The 13,648-nt window shown below is 42.5% G+C and overlaps 1 long non-coding RNA gene across 1 annotated transcript; it reads right to left on the reverse strand.

The window, feature by feature from the left end:
• Positions 1 to 2,435: 2,435 nt before the first annotated feature.
• LOC116986729 lies at positions 2,436 to 8,897 on the reverse strand. Its single transcript, XR_004415559.1, has 2 exons — positions 8,221 to 8,897; positions 2,436 to 3,453 (listed from the first exon to the last, which is right to left on the reverse strand). It is a non-coding gene; the product is annotated as an uncharacterized LOC116986729 (long non-coding RNA).
• Positions 8,898 to 13,648: the final 4,751 nt, after the last annotated feature.

Genomic DNA, 13,648 nt, shown 5'->3' on the forward strand with positions numbered 1-13,648 from the left:
CTCTGTACAGACCACACCCGTTGTCGGGATCGAACCCGGGTCTCTGGTGCTGCAAGTGCTGTAAGGCAGAAATCATTTTAATTTTCCAATAGCAATTAAACTATCTTCAGTCTGGTTTGGGAGTTGACGGGAAATAATGTGGTGTGGGTTAGGGGAATTTAATGTGATGGCGGTGGAGGATGGTATAGGGTGGTTGTGGGGTGGTGGTGATTGTGGGGTGGTGGTGGTTGTGGGGTGGTGGTGGTTGTGGGGTGGTGATGGTTGTGGGGTGGTGGTGGTTGTGGGGTGGTGGTATAGGGTGGTTGTGGGGTGGTGGTGGTTGTGGGGTGGTGATGGTTGTGGGGTGGTGGTGGTTGTGGGGTGGTGGTATAGGGTGGTTGTGGGGTGGTGGTGGTTGTGGGGTGATGGTGGTTGTGGGGTGGTGGTGGTTGTGGGATGGTGGTGGTTGTGGGGTGATGGTGGTTGTGGGGTGGTGGTATAGGGTGGTTGTGGGGTGGTGGTGGTTGTGGGGTGGTGGTGGTTGTGGGGTGGTGGTGGTTGTGGGATGGTGGTGGTTGTGGGGTGATGGTGGTTGTGGGAATCTTGTCGGTGTTAATGAGGGTGAGCGATGATGGTAGTGGTGAGTGGGTGGAAAGATTGTTGCTGATGGTGAGGGGATAGTGAGGATTGCTGGAGGTGTAATGTTGATGTTGGCGATGGGTAGGAGATAGATGATGTTGGTGAGGGTGGAGTGGTTGGTGGTTGTAGGTTCAAATCGAGCCAATAGTCTTAAAACAAACAAATCCAAACATGCTCAATCACAATGTGTACATTTGCATGCAGCATCCAAATTACAGGGTAGTCAAGCCAAGCCCCACTGTGAGGCAACTCGATAAAACAATCAGCAGTTGGACTGCCTTCATGCCTGACAAATAAAGGTTGTTTTACAAAGAACTTTTCCTTGTCCCTGACAGTTAATGCTGTCAGAATCCTGCTAATCTTGGCTCACATATCAACTCTGAATGCCAAACTAAGGCTGAGGATGCTTGGTGTACACTGGGGCACATGACTCACCAGCAATGGTTGTTGTCCAGTCCAAGCAACAAGTAATTAACCATGTCTGCCAAGGTTTTTGAATCGAGCATGTTATTATTTCTACTTTACACTGTTGAATTGTGGAGTGCCTATCTAAAAAAAAACACACTGTGTGTTTACTCCACTACATCTGTGATCTACCCAAATTTCTGCATGAAATCTCCAATATCACATCCTATGCTCTCCGCTCTCTCAGGGCTGTGCCATTCAACTGGTGTATAAGTGGACATGGTACAAGAAATTCTGTGAAGATCGCATCTCCTCAGCGCTCAAATGTTACATTTACAGGCATCCACTTTAACACTTCCATGTAAAGGTTAAGTACAGTACTCACAAAGTCGGTCAAAATTGTTTGCTAAATCCAGACCTTCTATACAGATGTATCCAATTAGCATCTCACTTACTTCATACTAATTCATCCTTTGGTCAAAATAAATCCCCTACTTGGGGACAATTTTAAAATGTTGTATACATTGGAACGAAAGGTGACTGTTCTGGTTCATATATATTTGCCCAGATCAGGAAAACTTCATTTTGTTCCCACAAGCATAAAAGGTCCTCTAACTAAGTTAATCTTATAAAACTGAAGTTCAATCAACATGGGAGCCAGAACAAATGTGCATTGAGGATGTGATCAAATTAATGTATTCTTTCCCAGCACAGGGCAATTATGAAGCTATTTTGCCAATCAAAGCTACTCTATAAGCAATACTTTGATAAGCAATGAGCTCACAATGATATCAGGGGCACCTTATCTTGGAGAACATAAAACCAACTTCCCAGCATGTCATCAATATTAGTTGAAATAGATTTGCATTTTTATTTTGTTCCCAAGCCTTGGAATTTTATTTTTTTTTAACTATTAATATCCAAATAAACCTACTTGGAAAATTTTACTTTTCTATCAATAAAACTCTGTATTGGCAATATATTTTACAGCGTCAACCATCAATTTTGCTTTGAGAATGTGGCTTTAAATATATATTCATTGCACAAATTACCAACCAAACCCCGAGCCGAAACATTGTCTGTCCATTTCCCTCCACAAATGGTGCCTGAGTTCATCCAGCGGTTTTTTTTTTTGCTCAAATTTCTAGCATCTGCAGTCTCTTGGATCACGGACCAAATGGATTTGTTTGAAGACACGTAATTAAATACGCAGTTTGGTTGTGCAATTGTTGGGAAGGAAACAAAATACTGAAATTGAGAGCAGGAATGGACTGTAAAAACTGGTGCATTGCATATTTGTGGTTAAAATGTGGAAATGCGGTATACGAATCCAACATTCAAGACTGCAGTATTAATAAATACTTATATCCAGCTGCAATTCATTAAGTAAAATAAGACGATAGCATTCTAAGTTTATTTTCTAAGATATGATTTAATGACGTTTACATTTTCATGTTTGCTTATATTTAATGAATCTTTACAGAAAGCAGGTACATTTTAAGTTGGGCTGAATGTTTTGTTTCGGTACCATAAACTCTCTATGATTCTATTATCACAGTACTATCTTAATGGCATAAATAAGATTTCAAGATTTTAACTGATTTATGTCCTGAAACATGCTGGGGAAATTTTAAATGTATTTTAAACCAAATAAATGTTCTTTCCTAAAACTATAATTCACAATATGGAGGAAGCAACTTATACACCAGATTATATGTCATTTATTATTCGCAATTTAGATGCAATGCATAATTGAAAGTAGATGCTCTCGCCTAAAGGTTTGTTTCTCATAACTGATATAACACAATTGTGTCAAATAAAGATAACTTAGAAAATGTACTGTGGCATCAGGGACTGACTCTGGGTTCAGCAGTGACCACACCGACACTCACAGTAGGGTGAACTCATGATTTATTCTATTTACAGAAAGTCCCAGACTGTCCCTCACCATCAGAGCGCATAACGCTGGCCGTCTCAGCTTGGCCCGGCAGCTTAGTGCTGGTCTTCACAGGATGGCATGGCAGTCTCAGGCTTCTTCCTGCAGTTCACACTTGCCTCGAGAGGAGGTGCTGACAGTTCAGGTTTCTTCCTGGCGGCTCAGCTTTGGGCTTGAAGAAGCGACATTCACAGTTTCTGGATTATCCCGGCGGCTAAGTCTTTGCCTCTGTGCGTGCATGTGGGGGATAAGCAATCCTTCATTATCTGTAGGCGGGAAGAGGTTCTGGCATCTCAGGCTTATCCCAGCCACTCAGTCTCAGCCTCAGGTAGAGGTGCTGGCTGTCTGGGGCTCCTTTCCAAGCAGATAAATCTTGACCACACAATAGTCCTGGCGGTTTCGGGTTTGGCCCTGTGGCTTAGTCTTCCTCAACCGTGCAACAGGAGAACACAGCTAGTAGCGTGTGGCTCCATTACTCCCCTCTCCCTAGAATGCTGGGGTTTTTATAGGGAATAAGTTGGGAAAAGGCCAGAGATAAGAACAAAATGTTTGAGAGTTGTGGGGGGGGGGGGGGGAATAGACAAACATTCCTGACCCAAACTGTCACCTGTCCATTCACTCCCCAGATGCTGCCTGACCCAATGAGTTCCTCCAGCACTTTGTGTTTTGCTTTAATTTCTGAGTAGTTGGCGTACAGTTTAAACAATGTGGACAACAGCACCCCCAAGTGGTTCTACTCTGAAAGAAACAACCAAACAAATGGTTCTTCAAAATTTATCTCTACTGGTTTATTATTCACGTGTACCGATACATTGAAAAGGTTTGTTTGCATACTGTCTAGACACATTATACCATACAACCAAGTCATAAACAAATGCAACAAGTACCGCAAAGACAAAAATAACCAGAGTGTAGAATATCGTGCGACAGCATTGCAACGGTACAATTACAGAGAGAGTACAGATAAAAAAGTGCAAGGGCCTTAGCTTCCCACACTATGGGAAGCTCACACCGGGAAACTCTGCTTTGGCTATCCCCGTCAAAGATCTTATAGTGGAGCAAGATAGACCACTCCTTCTAAATGTAATGGGCTGACATGTAGTACGCAACAGAGTGGAACGTGGGCCTTTTTTTCATCCATTTCAGTAACCCGACCCGACCCGATTCGTAATCAACATTGCGGGGGAACAGTTTGTGTTAATAAATTATAATTCTGAAATTGAGGAGAAGATTTTTACCAAATAACTTTTATTTTTACGAGGATGTTTCCGTAACCGGCTTCCGTCTCTGCACTAGTATCTTGCTCCGCTATGGGATCTTTGGTGCGGAGACGGAACTGGTTACGGAATGGGGCCGAAAATGACCCATGAATCTGCCCATGACCGTACTACGTCTTTGTCATCGAGTGGTCTATCTTGCTTGCTGTAGGATCTTTGATCCCTGTAGCAGTAAAAATGCACAAACAGCCAACTGCAAGAGATTTAGTATAAGCAAGGAACTGCAGATGTTGGTTAATACACAAAAGGATATAAAGAGCTGGAGTAACTCAACAGGTCAGGCAGCATACCTGAAGGACATGGATAGACGATGTTTCGGGTTGGGGCACTTTTTCATACTGATTAATGGTGAGGGGGCGGGGAGAAGAAAGATGGAAACGGGGAGAGGCTGGCAATGGGTCGACAGAGGCAAGGATTTTTTTATATGCAGGTGCTTGGAACAAAGGGCAGGGATAAGAACAAAATATGTGAGACCACTTGAAGAGTTGTGGATTATGAAGCCAGAGGTAGAAAACTTGTGTGGGGGAGAGGGTGTTGTGGGGGGGGGGGGAAGGTGGTGTGGGGGGGGAAGGGTGTTGTGGGGGGGAGAAATGGGTGGGAGTCCAGGTGCGACACTGGAGGGGAAGAAGAGAGGGCTGTGGGAGGGGAGGGGGTTTTGGTGGAGTTTGCCTTACTATGCTATGTACGACAGTGATCGCAACTTCCACTGAAGTGTGGATGGCCATTGGCTCGCTAGGAGCTCATCCGCCCTTTGACAGGTCTTGTTTTTGGTCTTGCTGGGGGTCCACAGCCCCCTCCTCACCTGCCAAACCAGGTGGGCGGAGAAGGTTTAGTCGCCGACTATCCAACCATGGTGCAGGTAGCAAGGGATTACATGGTGCCCGTGGTGGAGGGAACTCACCCCGACCTGGCTACCTAAAATTGGAGAATTCAATCTTCTTACCATTGGGTTGGAAGATGCCCAAGTGGAATATGAGGGTCTGTTCCTCCACTTTGCGTGTGGCCTCACGCTGGCAATGGAGGAGGCCCAGGACAGAAAGGTCAGTACGGGAATGGGATGGGGAAGTTAAAATGGTTAGCAACCCGGAGATCCAGTAGGCCTTGTCAGACAGAGCACAGATGCTGCCTGATCTGCTGAGTTACTCCAGCACTTAGTGTCCAGCAGTGAATTGAATATGCAGGAGTATTCCTATGCCAACTACCCATCGTGTGGAAGATAAGGCCCTTGAATGTTGTTTTATCTGCACTTTCTTTGTCACTGCAACAACGTAATGCTGTAGCACATATTCTGCACTATGAGTATTTTTCTCTTTGCACTATCTGTTGCACTAATGTTAAATACTGGTCTGTTGTGGACCTATCACTTGCAACGATATTTGAGTTATTTGGTTCTTGCTGCAGATATCTGACCTTCAGTACGTGGTAATTCAATATGTAACAGATAATTTATCAAATCTATCATGTCCCTGTGAACGTACTGATGACGTCCATAGTAAAGGTGAGGAAATATATAATAAAATTGCTCAAATGATAAGTTCTTAAGGAACTTGTGTTAAGTTGCAAGAGAAGGGTTTGGAGTTGGGACTTTCAGAAATACAGGCCTCCACAAAGAAATAAAGAACAAAGAACACACACAGGAGAACAGATGGCTTATCATAACATGGAAAGGTTGATCTGAATAGGCATATCTTTATTTATTGCTTTGAAGCAATAATCATGCTGTGAGAAGTTGTTGGTTTAGGTTGCTGTTTATAATGGAAGTTGTAAATGGGATCTTTCTCCGTGACATGGGCACCATCCTTCTTCCTTTGTGACACATCTCAGAGTTTGGCTGTGTCATTTAAGGCGATTTATGGTTGCCTATGTTGGATTGTAGGCACCAAGGGTAGATACTAGACTGTGAGATGGTTTGTGCTGTTTACATGTGTTTATGTTGGGATAAGAGATAAGGCATAGGTGATGGTTGTGTGACCTTTGCAAAAGGATTTCTTATGGTTACCAGAAACTGAGAAAGTAACTCTGTTTTGATACTCTTTCATTTGTTGTGAGGAATGCTTTTAGTGAAGAAGCGTTACATTCCTTTCCTCCAGAGATAGTAGGGGGAGGTTGTAATACAGAATGAAATTAGACCCGAGCTTGGGAAGAAGCAATCAAGTGTGACAATTAATGGCCTTTATGTGTCTGTAGTTGGGAATTGTGTGATTAGAACTTTGTCTTTATCACTTTGTAAGAATGAGGCAAAACTCATCTTTAATCTTTGTAATCCATAAGTAACTGTATTTTAACTATGTGGTTGTAAGGAAATTAATTGTGAAGTGTATTGTGTTTAATTATGATTGTAAGTATTAGACTTTGTTTAAATCAGAAGTTTTAGAAATAACTTTCTCTTCCAAAAGTGAAAATATGTTTTGTGTGTATGTGTTGTGTGATTGCTGTATTATGTATATATTCTGAGAATTAGTTGTATATCTGTGGTTTTGCTTTATTGAAATAAAATGATTTTGAGCAAAGAGGTTGAAGAAACCACAGAGGGGAAGAAGGTTGTAAAGGGGCTGGAAAAGGGAAAATCATGTGACTATACGTGTTGTCAATCAATGGAAAGGATTTAGTTGATTGGTTAATGCAAATAAGTTAAATGTATGGTAAACCATAATGATTGGTTAATAGTTTGCCACTCCTTTTGTACTATCCTTGTCTTTTACCTATATAATGTGTTACATTTATGCCAAAGTCAGTAATTCTTTCGACCTGCCCCAGAGTTTCTAACTCTGTGTTGGAAGGTTTAAAGAATTCTCCAGCGCTGACAGAATAAAGAACTGATTTTAGCAGCAATGGTTTGACTCAAGTTTTCTTGAATTAGACTGGCAAAAAGAACTCATTTTAACAAAGGCGTACCTCAAAAGCCAAAGCCTGAACGTCAACAGATCTGCTCTAGCAACAAACGTGGATGGGATTCAAAGAATATAATTTATATTAATTAATTATCATCAAAACATTGGCAGTCATCCTATTGTGAATAAGGGGCAAAAATTGAACGACTGTTACATTCCAGTGGCCTCTGCACATTCCCAACTTGTTCCCAAGTTCCCACTTAGTATGAGGTCTCCCATTAATCTCAGCAATGCCTGGAGCAATGAAGGAGAGGTCACCGGCCAAAGGGGAGTCGGCAGCATCCAGCGACAGAGCAAGGAATCACACTAGTTAGTGGACAGAAGGTCAGTGCGCATCCATCCTCTCTACTGACCAGGGTCGAAGGTACATTATGTGGTAGCACTTGGTCATGTGCCATAACTTCCATTTATGCACACGGAATAGTTCATGTTCAGTAGTAGTCCATTGTTCTGGAAGTGCATTGAAGTAAATCAAGTGAGATGAGAGAAAGTGCCACATAAATGGCAATCTTTCACAATCTGGCAAATATAAATCTCCTCTGAGGAGCTCATTATATACAGTAGCAAAGTCCTCATAAAATAAGCCATTTACCATATCACCTGAAATAATAAATGGATACATTTTGTAAATTTGCATCCCCAATCGCTTTGGGGACCAGAACACATTTTCCAGAATGTTGAAGATTTCTTGCATATCCCAGAATATGGTTGGTAGTGCATGGTGAATGGTGGGGTGGTCGGGATGGGGTGTGTGCTTGGCGGGGGGGTGGGGGTGGAGAGGGAGCTGGTGAAGATGGGGAGGAGCAAAAGATGGTACACTATGTGGGGCAGATTAATAGACCAGAGGCCCTCGGCCCCTCCATCAGTGTCCATTTGATACTAGTCACAGGGGACGTCACCAGACCAAGGGAATTTTCTATTCCAAATATGGCTACAAAGCTACATTACTGCCCACTCCTCGACCCTGGAACTAGTTGACCACCAGCCAACTATTCTATAACTGCCTTTGCCTCTCCTCAAAGAGGTCACAGCCCTCTCTAAGTTCCCGTCCTTGTGGGAAGTGCTTCCTACTTTCTCTCGGTACATTTCTCACCAAAGAGGCTTCTCTTTACATCGGGCAGTGGGTACTTTTGGACTGTGCGACCCTGCTGACTGAAGATGTGCTGACTGTGGTGATGTTTGCTTCACTCCATATTCACCCCACAGTGATTTTGTGTCATCCTTATCATTACTAGAGCAGTACTTTCATTATCAGATGGTACAGCACTGTAACAAAATAATAATTAATAGATGTATGGTAAATTAGCACAAAATACAGTGCAGAATATCATACTTCATGGCACACAAATGTTATCCAGTGATATCATGCAGTAATATAGTACAAGAAGAAAGTTTTGTGTAATATAGTACTTTATAGCACTGTAGCAATGTTTTATAATAATGTACCACTGACATAGCATAGTAATGTATCACAAGACTGATATAATGCAGTGGTTAAGCATCATATTATAACACAAAATGGAGTGACATTAATAAGCACAGCAATAGTGTATTTAACACATGAAATAATATAAATCTCTTACCCGGAACGTCACGGCAGGAGATCCTCATGCAGTGTCCTTACCTTCTTTCATTTTTAATTACTTTCTGCTATCACGTGGTAGAGATATAGAATATCGAACATAGAACAGTACAGCACAAGAACAGGCCCTTCAGTCCACAATGTCCATGCTGAACATGATGCCAAGTTAAACTAATCTTCTCAGCCTACACTTGGGGTGGGAGATTGCAACCTTCACGTAACCCTCAACCTGTTTCAACGAATGCAATCAACCTGCCGTGCACAATCAAGTAAGATCAAATAGAGCAAGTTGTCCTCCAACTTTAGGCTGTGCACGCCATACGCAAGAAGAAGAAGCCTACATTTGATATCCCTCCACCCCCTGCATATCCAAAAGGCTTTAAATGCCACTATTGTATCTGCCTGCACCACTACTCCTGGAAGCATGTTCCATGCACTCACTACTCTCTTTGTAAATAACTTTCACACATCTCCTTACAATGTGCACATCTCCTTTAAACTTTTCCCCTCTCAGCTTAAATCTATGCACTTTAGTCTTACACATTTCCGCCCTGGGAAAACACAGTTCTGATTGTCTACCCTATCTATGCCCCTCATCATTTTATACACTTCTAGCAGGGCTTCCCTCAACCTCTGACCTTCCAGACAAAATAATCCAAGGTAAGGCTGACAATTATAATTTTCACTGCTCCCCTTTGCTCCTCTGATGATGAAGCAACCTTTGTTCCACCCGCACACAGAAAGGCGCAAAGAACATTAAAGTCTGGGTTGATAAGTAGCAAAGAACATTCACAATTCAAGTGTGGCAGGGGATACCAGGCGTTTAGTCAGAGCCAGTACTTGCAAAAAGAATAAAAATTTCACCGACTACAGAAGTATAAGGGGCACATTTGGTGTGGTTCCTTCTTCAAAAGGGAACCCAAGCATTTATTTGGACGCGTGGATTTTGTTTAATTTGTTATGTTTAAATATTAAATATTAGTTTTCAAACATGGGAGTGGGAAATTAACATGAAAGTGGCTGTGAACCTTTGAACTCCCCAGCCATTCCCATACTGACCTTATTGTCCTGGGCATCCTCCATTACTAGAGCAAGGCCACATGCAAACTGGAAGAGCAGCACCTCATATTCCACTTGGCTAGCTACAACCCAATGGTATGAACATTGAATTCTCCAATTTTAGGTAATACCCCTCCTAACCCCTCTCACTTTCCTGTGCCCTCACTCCCACCCATTTTTCCTACCAACCCATCTGCTTCTAATTATATCCCTACCTCTGGCTTTACATTTCATTCCTCTTCTTTCCTTATCTGACACTCTTTGCTCTCCTTTTCTTCTCTAGCCTTTGTCACTAACTCCATCCATCTGCCAACCCCCCCCCCCCCTTTTTTTAGTAAGGCTTTATGGTAATACGCATATCACTGCACCTTAATTGGTACACGTGACAATAAAAGACCTTTGAAACCTTGAAATAGTATTATTAATTTTCCTTAAGGGAGAGTAGGGTGGGATCATCTCTGTTAACTATTAGGGAAATGCTTATGGATGTGGAGTTGCTGCCAGCAACTGGGGAAGATAGGTAGAAAAAATCAGATGGGGGAGGAGCAGGAAGGAGAAGACGGTGAACATAGGCAGAACAAAACTAAGCAGATAGATGAGTGTGTATGGGAGAGGAATACTGGAGGTGTGGGTTATTGGAAAATTCAACTATTCATTTAAGCTACTCAAGTAGAATATGAGGTTCATCTAATTTTTATTTGACAACCCCGTAACAATCAGAAGGCTAAAGGATAGACAGGTCTGCGTGGCCATGGGAGGGAGTTAAAGTAACATACAATCAGAAGCTTATGATGACTAATGTGGTTAGAATACAGGTGCTCAGTAAAACTAGCCTACACTTGGTTTCACCAATGTCCTTGCATTTATTTGAAGCTCTGTGTCTTAGTGAATGAATAGTTGACAACAATACTCCGCAGCCTCCCATATCATATCGTTCTTTTGTTTGACCTTTTTGCTTTAGCTGAAACTCTGCTACCTAATTGAATGTAGTCTTATGTGTTTGACAGGATTAGATGAGACGGGATCCAATTAAATAGCAGGTACAACTTTGGTATTTGACCCGATGGCAATGAGACTATAGGCATTCCGTTGATTATATCCTTTCATTAATGCACTTCTGAGCTAACTCCCTTATTGAAAAGGCAGGTGACTCTAGTGACATGAATTCTGGCTATTAATCAAACACATCTCATAGATCCCTCAGCACTTTTTTGTTTGTTCTCTTCTCTCCATCCCCTATAAGGAGGGAAGGGGATAATACGTTATTGCCTTCCATCGCAGTGTGATGTGGTGGATGTCTATGTTAATTTTTATGTTGTTATGTGTCTTGTTGCTTTTTTGGTATGACTATGGCAAATTAAATTCTTTGTCAGTTTTTACATACTGGACTAATAAATTAATTACAATTACAATTACTTCCATCAGACAAATTGATTGGTATTGTCAAGCTTGCTCATCTGAAATCAATCCCTGCATCCTTTGTGTCTCCACCTTATCACCATCACCCCTCTCCACACACACAATATTTGTTAGAAATCGGAATTCGTCAAGATGGTCCATGGGACATTTTACACCATTAGAGTTGTCCAATTGATTTTAACAGCTAGAAAAGGTTTAAAGGGATGTGGGTCAAACACAGCAAATATCACTAGTTTAGATGGACACCTGGTTGACATAGTCATAGAGTGATACAGTGTACCAACATGCCCTTCGGCCCAACTCGCCCACACCGGCCAACAATACCCCAGCTACACTAGTCCAACTTGTGTGCGCTTTTTCCATATCCCTCCAAACCTGTCCTATCCATATACCTGTCTGTTTCTTAAAAGATGGGATAGTCCCAGCCTCAACTGCCTCCTCTGGCAGCTTGTTCCATACACCCACCACCCTTTGTGTGAAAAAGTTACCCCTTGGATTCCTATTAAATCTTTTCCCCTTCACCTTAAACCTATGCCCTCTGGTCCTCGATTCCCCTACTCTGGGCAAAAGACCCTGTGCATCTACCCGATCTAGTCCTCTCATGATTTTGTTTACTTCTATCAGATCTCCCCTCATCCTCCTGCGCTCCATGGAATTAAGACCCAGCCTACTCAACCTCTCCCTATAGCTCACACACTCTAGTCCTGGCAACAACCTCGTAAATATTTTCTGAACACTTTCAAGCTTGACAATATACTTCCTATAACATGGAGCCTAGAACTGAACACAATATTCTACATGCGGTCACACCAATGTCTTATACAACTGCAACATAACCTCCCAACTTCTATACTCAATACGCTGACTAATGACAGGCCAGTGCCAAAAGCCTTTTTGACCACCTTATCTACCTGCGACTTGACCTTCAAGGAACCATGTACCTGTACTCCTAGATCCCTCTGTTCTACAACATTACCCAGAGGTCTACCATTCACTGTGTAGGTCCTGCCCTTGTTCGACCTCTCAAAATGCAACACCTCACACTTTTCTGAATTTAATTCCATCAACCATTCCTCCGGCCACCTGGCCAATCGATCCAGATCCTGCTGCAAACTTTCACAACCATCTTCACTATCTGCAAAACCACCCACTTTTGTATCATCAGCATTGCTAATCTTGCCCTGTATGTTCTGATCCAAATCATTGATGTAGATGACAAACAGTAACGGGCCCAGCACTGAACCCTGAGGCGCGCCATTAATTACAGGCCTCCATGTCTGAGAAGCAGCCTTCCACCATCACCCTCTGCTTCCTTACATGGAGCCATTTTGCTATCCATTCAGCTATCTCCCCTTGGATCCCATGCGATCTAACTTTCCAGAGCAGTCTACCTTGTCGAACACCTTACTGAAGTCCATGTACACAACATCTACAGCTCTGCCATCAACCTTTCTGGTCATGTCTTCAAAAAAATCAATCAGATTTGTGAGACACACTCCCCCATGTCCAAAACCATGCTGACTATCCCTAATCAGCCCTTGCCCATCCAAATGCCATGGACAAGTTGGGCTTCAGGACCTGTTTTCGTGCTATATAACTCTTTGATTCCATGACTTGCTGAGTGTTCCCAGCATTCTACTTTTATATCAAACAGATTTTTGTTCTCGTCTCTTGGACTTTAGTTAGTTAGTTTGCTTATTTATTGCCAGGTGTGCTGAGACACAGTGAAATGTTTGATTTTCCCGACATCCCCCCTCCGATGCGGGAGCTGATCGCCTTGATGCGAGGGCCCGAACGCCCCCAGCTACGGGAGTCAAGATCATTCCGTCAACGGGGGCTCGAGGCCCACGACCGATGAAGAACAAAAGGAAGAGACTTGAACTTTATTTTGCCTTCCATCACAGTGAGGAATGTGTAGGAGTCACTGTGGTGGATGTTCATGTTAAAATGTGTTTGTTTTTTAGTGATCTGTTGCTTTTAATTGTATGAGTGACCTGGCCAATGAAATTCCTCATATGTTGCAAAACATACTTGGCAAATAAAGTCTGATTCTGATTCTTCCTTATCTCTGTAACTCTCTCTTTCCTGACGCTCAGACTCAGTCTCGACCCGGAACGTCCCCTATTCCTTCTCTCCAGAGGTGCAACTTCCCCACAGCCATCAGGCTATTAAACCTGGCTCGGACAAAACTTTGATTATTAATAACCAATTATCTGTTATTTGCACTTTATCATTTTATTTATTCATGTGTGTATATATTTATATTAGAGTATATGGACACATTGATCTGTTATGTAGTAAATGCCTACTATGTTCTGTGCGCTGAAGCAAAGCAAGAATTTCATTGTCCTATCAGGAACACATGACAATAAACTCACTTGAACTTGCTGCCTGTCCCCCTGAGTTACTCCAGCATCTTGTGTCTGTCTGGGACAAGGCTTGTTTGATGACAAGGCTGCCG

This window comes from Amblyraja radiata, chromosome 24, assembly GCF_010909765.2.
Source record: "Amblyraja radiata isolate CabotCenter1 chromosome 24, sAmbRad1.1.pri, whole genome shotgun sequence".
In the NCBI taxonomy this organism is placed as follows: domain Eukaryota; kingdom Metazoa; phylum Chordata; class Chondrichthyes; order Rajiformes; family Rajidae; genus Amblyraja; species Amblyraja radiata.